The following is a 6000-nucleotide window of genomic DNA, read 5'->3' as shown; positions in this document are numbered from 1 at the left end:
TCTCTGTACGATGTTGTTAAGTTAATGAAGCCTGTTATAAAAAAAACGTAGTACCTGTTCCGTTCCGTACGAGTTCAATCTGGACGAGTCAGACGAATGGACGTAGGAACTGGCCTTTGGTCCGTGGGTGGATGGAGTCTTTTTTTTTTCTTTTATCCCTAGTCCCTGCATCTGCATAAGGCACTGTCATGGCACTGTCTTGATGAAGAGAGAGAAGATAAAAGTTTTATGGAAGTAGAGAGAGTTTCATGAGGATGAAACTCTTTTGCACTGTTTCCAAAATATAGGTGTGTTGGAAACTGGGAGATGAAACCCCCACTGAGACTGGCCTAACCTCCATCAGAAGGCAGGGGATGTTTACCCGTGGTAGGCTTATTCTATTTTGCGGACTTTTATCGAGTTATTATCGTAGGGTATATATCCTTATTTATTTATTTATTTACCCTCGCAAAAAAAATATTTATCTATTTATTTATTCTTTTTTCTTTTTTATTCGTGAATGAACACAAAATGGACTTATCGAGTTATTGTAGGATATATCCTTATTTATTTATTCATTATTTATTTACCCTCGCAAAAAAATTATTTATCTATTTATTCTTTATTTCTTTCTTTTTTCTTTTTATTCGTGAACGAACGCTCAGTTTAATAATTTAATACATGTAGTTTTTCATCTATGGCTATATATGGCCATCGGCCCGGGCCAGACCCGGCCCGCTGGGGTTCGGGCCGGCACGGCACGCGGGCTGCTCGGGCCGTGCCGAATCATGCTCGCTGGGGTTCGGGCCGGCACGGCACGCGGGCTGCTCGGACTGTGCCGAATCGTGCACCGTGCCTGCTCTACGGTCCAGGCACGGCCCTATGGGCCAGTAGTCGGGCCGTGCCAGCCCACAGCCCGATCCCCTTAAATCACCTTAAAAAATTCATCTAATACAACACTTAGCAAATATAGCATTCTCAATCAGATCATAAGCACAGATTATAAGTTCTAAGTTCACAGATTACAACTTTTAAGTTCACATTCACAATCACTCAATCAGATCACTTACCAAATTTCACATTCACAAATCAAAACTGAACTCAACTCCAAATAACCAAATCTAACAAAACAAAAGACACAAGAGAGACAATTAAGATAACTGAGACACAATTAAGATAACTGAGCTATTTGTGCAATGTTGCCTCATTAAAAACCTTTCTAGATAAAACTTATCCTTGTGAGAAATCCTAGAAAGAAAAAAAGAGTACATCACAGCTCTTAATTAAGTATTAAACATGTTCAAAGGTCTCAAGTCTCACAGAAAACAGAAAGTCTCATAGAAAACAGATACAGATTACAGTTACAGATCACACTCTCAACTCTCAACTCTCTAGATGTACCAGCAACAGCACCTCCAGATGTACCAGCAGCACTCCTAGTCTCAACCAGCAGCACCCCTAGATGCACCAGCAGCAACACCCCCAGATGTACCAGCTTCATCTTCATCGAGATATAAATTCTTGAATGAATCCTCCTAACTCTTGGTTGTCAACAGCATGCTATAACCTTCTTTCTCCTAACTCATGTATGGCTTGCAGGCTGTAGCCCTTTGAGACCTAGCTGCACCAAACTTTCTTTCATATTTGTTAAATAATCTGTAAATTTCAGTTCTCACATCAGCATAATATGAACTGTAATCACAACTAGTGTACTCTTTAAGTAATTGCAGAACATTAAATAGACCTCTCATCTTAGCTCTAGGATAAAGAATGCATGCAAATAAATATAACAGAGGTATGTCCTGCCAGTATTTAAGGAATTTAAGCTTCATAGGATATACAATAGACATTAGATTTTGATCTTTTTCACTTGCATGCAAATGTGAAGCAATATCAAGAAGATGGTGCAGAATAAATGCACTAGTTGGATAATAAACACCAGAAAGAATAATAGTGCTTTCATAAAATATTTCCAGGAACTCTAATATCTTCTCAGCTACATGTCAATGCCTTGCAGACAATAATTGTGACCCATAATTGGTATTAATGAACACAGAAAAAACATCATTATATGGAACCAAGTGTTTAAGCATAAGGTATGTAGCATTCCATCTAACATCTATATCTAAGCCAAACTTTTTAGGTCTAACACCCTGAGCAATACAGTAGTTACATAGCAATTCTTTGATTAGAGGAATTCAAGAAGTTAATTACAGATCTTAAATCTTCTAAGCAAGGTTTGAACTGTTTTAAACCAGATTTTACAATCAGATTAATGATATGACAAGCACAATGTTGATGCACAAGACTATAGTTAACCTTAGAAGGATTTGCAGGCTTAGATGAAGGATCAGCACCCAAATAACCAGCAAACAGAGGTGTCAAAGTACTCATAGCCCTAGCATTAGAAGAAGCATTGTCTAAAGTTATAGAGAAAACCTTATCAATCAGACCATACTCCTCAATCACACAAGCAATTCTTCCAGCAATATTTTCACTGGTATGTTTCACCTCAATCAACCTAAAACCAATAACTTTTTTCTGTAACTCCCAATCAGCACTGACATAATGAGCAACAACAGTAATGAAGTCGTCCTTAGCATTACTAGACCAAATATCTAAAGTCAATGCAACAGAGGAAATAGCAGACAAGACATGATTCTTAAGCATATTACGACGTTCAGTAAACAGCTTACTAAGATCTCTGGTGGTGGTCTATCTAGATACCTTAACAAACCTAGGGTTATGAACACGAACAATGTACTCCTCCCAGGCCTCTGTCTCACCGATACCTAACGACAGATCAAGCCTAGCAATCAAGCGACACAACTCAAATCTAGCAACATCAGGTTTATAGTCCTAGTTATGCACAAAACCATCAGGATTGTAAGCAAGTCTAGACTGAACCCTAGCACGTTGATCAGTTTTTTGCTTACAAGATTTCTGGTGCCTCTTCAAGTGACCAGTGCCAGCACTAGATCTAGCAGACAAAGTATTGTTACACATTTTATAGGTAGCTTTAGTGTAAATCTTAACTCCATTCATAGTCTCATAGATCTCATCAAAATCAGCCCACATAGCAGATTTACGCTTACCAATAGAGGTACCAGTACTAGCAATAGATGGAGTAGAGCTGGTGGAGCCGACCGTGGTCCCAGTCGCCATCGCCCCTTCACCACCGACGCCGTCCAGATCGATCGGAGCATAGTCGTCTCTGAGATCGATACCGAATAACGTAGCAGCGTCGTCATAGGTATCGTCATCGTTCTCGCCCTTGGGGGCCAGGCCTGGTAGAAGGACGCCATTGTCTTCAGCCATGGCCTCTCTAGCCCCATTCCTCAACGGTGCGAGTGGCCGCCTTGCTCGCTCTATGCCACAGTTAGAGGACGAAGCATTGACTACCGACCTACGCAAAGAGATGAAGGAGGAAGAGGAATAGACAGAATCAGAAACAATCAGACGGATCAAGATAGAAAAAGAGGGTTAGGGTTAGGGTTAAGGTTTACCTACGCAACTAGAGCTCGGTGCCGGAGAAGACGACGGCCCCCAAGAGAAGACAACACACCGTTAGCAAGGATGGCGAGCGGCGGCGGAGGGAAGACAGTAACAAGAACTCACATAATCACCAAGATCTAGAGGGGTCAAGGGGAGAGACGGAGAGGAAGATGGGAGAGGGGGAGGGTATCAGGGAGGAGAAGGGAGCGGCTCGACGGCGGCAGGCGAATCGAATTGAGGTCACCGGAGTTGGGGGCGGTCACCAGAGACGGCGAGGTGAGAGCGAGAGCGACTCGAGAGGGCGAAGCGGCGCGGGTGGGTGCCTGGATAGGGAATGAGATGACCGAATGATTTAGGGTTTGGTGAGGGAGGGGAGAGGGAGCCGACGCCGCTTATATATGAAGGAGGAGGCAGAGAGCAGCTGGGCCATCGCCTTGGGCCATGGGGAGAGGAAGAGGCGGAGAGCAGCTGGGCCGTCGCCTTTGGGCCGTGGGGGAGAGGGGGTGGCAGGCCGCTGTTGGGCTGACTCTAAAAAAACCGGGCCATGCCATGCTAGCCCACGGGTGTCGGTGTTTCAAGTAAACACCAACGAGTAAATTTGTGTTATTACACGTCTGGCCCAGATGGTGTACTAAAAAGACACAAGGTTTATACTGGTTCGGGCAGAATGTCCCTACGTCTAGTTCATGGCTGCTGCTTGTGTTATAGCACTAAAAAGTTCGTAATAAGGGTTACAAATGGGCGAGAGAGGGATAGGTCCTAAGTCTCTAGAGAAAAGGTCGAATGGGTGCTGAGGGCTAGATCGTTGCTTAGTTATGTGTTCGAGGTTCGATGCTAGTGGTTCTGCTGTGAGGCGGCGTGATGCGTGGTGCGATGATTCAATCCCTCCTCTTAGTGGGGTGCCCTGCTTTCCCTTTTATGGGCCAAGGGAGAGCATGTATTACAAATGGGAGAAAAGAGGAAAATGAGGGGCAAAGGAAGTCCTTCAAGGATGCCGGGTCTTCCTTTCCCTCTGTGCGGGCCCCGCTGACATGGTAGGCGGTAAACAGGGACAACCCCACATTGGGCGCATGTCTGCCGACCCTAACAGAGCCACGCTGGGCGTCTGTCTACTGACGATGCCATGTCCTGGCATTGTCAGCGGGTTGTCACGTCCAATCCCGCCCCAGCGGGCGGTGCGACAGACCAAGGTGCTGATCAGTGGCCATAGAGGGAGTAGGCGGCACAGTGACCGCACGTCTGTTACTGTGGGTGATACGAGTTTCCTTCTGGACCATAGTGGTTGTCATGAGCTTCCGTAAGGATCCATGCCCGAGGGCAAATGACGGCGCCCATAACACTGTAAGGCAAATATTGACGCCTACAATATTGTTTGGGCTCTAACATGCCTGGAAGGTCGCAAAGCGCCCTTCTGTCATGTCCTGACGGTACTTTCTTGTAGGTGTGCAGGGTACGGTCCACGGTATTGTGGTTGACTTGAGTGCCTTGCCTTATCTGCGCGCGCCATTATAAAAGAGTCGTGCGTAGACGTCGGGCGAGGCGGAGCCGGTCCTCAGACATCGGACAAGGCGGAGCCAGTCCTCAGACGTCGGGCGAGATGGAGCCATCCCTTGGGGGTCGGGCGAAGCGGAGCTAGCCCTCAGATGTCGGGCGAGGCAGAGCCATCCCTCGAGGGTCGAGCAAGGCGGAGCTAGCCCTCAGACGTCGAGTGAGGTGGAGCCAGCCCTTAGACGTCGGGGGAGGCAGAACCAGCCCTCAGACATCGGGCAAGGCGGAACCACCCCTCAGACGTCTGGCGAGGCAGAGCCAGCCCTTGGACGTCGGGCGAGGCAGAGCCAACCCTTGGGGGTCGGGCGAGACGGGACCTGCGGCCGCAACGCCCACCGAGGCGAAGCCAACCCTCGAGGGTCAGACGAGGCAGGGCCCATGGTCTCGGTGGCCGGACAAGACGGGACCCGACAAGCGTGGCCGAACGAGACGGGACCCGACAAGCGGTGTAGTCGCGCTCTTGATCGCGCGGATGAATCAACGTTGATGGTCATTAGCTCCTCCTCTTCGGGTACCCTAGTATTGGTCCCCGACAATAGGCCTGTGGTACGGCCCAGGCCCGGTCTGCTGTACCGGGCCGGGCCGTGCTCGTGTCGGGCTAAAAAAGTGGGCTTCGTGCCGTACCGTCGTGCTTCGGGCTGCATGGATATTTATATCTATGGATGTCAACGTACTCTATTGTTTGTTCTTTTCTTCTGAGGTAATCTTATCGAGTTATCATAGGATATGTATATCCTTATTTAAAATTATTGTGGAATCCGGTCCAGTTCGCTATACCCATGAGCCAGCGCCCCTCGGGCCTAAGTCGACCTGAGCCCACAACATACTAAGGTCTTGAGCCTAACTCAACCCAAAAGACTATCGTGATAGGTGAGAACTGCTCCCATGAGCCAGCGCCTTGTATGTGGTGCTTCTCCACCACCAATTACCGATGTGAGGCTAAACATAACAATCGCCTCCCCCCACTCCGTCACACAT

This window comes from Miscanthus floridulus, chromosome 8 (assembly GCF_019320115.1).
Source record: "Miscanthus floridulus cultivar M001 chromosome 8, ASM1932011v1, whole genome shotgun sequence".
In the NCBI taxonomy this organism is placed as follows: Eukaryota; Viridiplantae; Streptophyta; class Magnoliopsida; order Poales; family Poaceae; genus Miscanthus; species Miscanthus floridulus.
Note: the sequence above shows the minus strand (reverse complement) of the source record.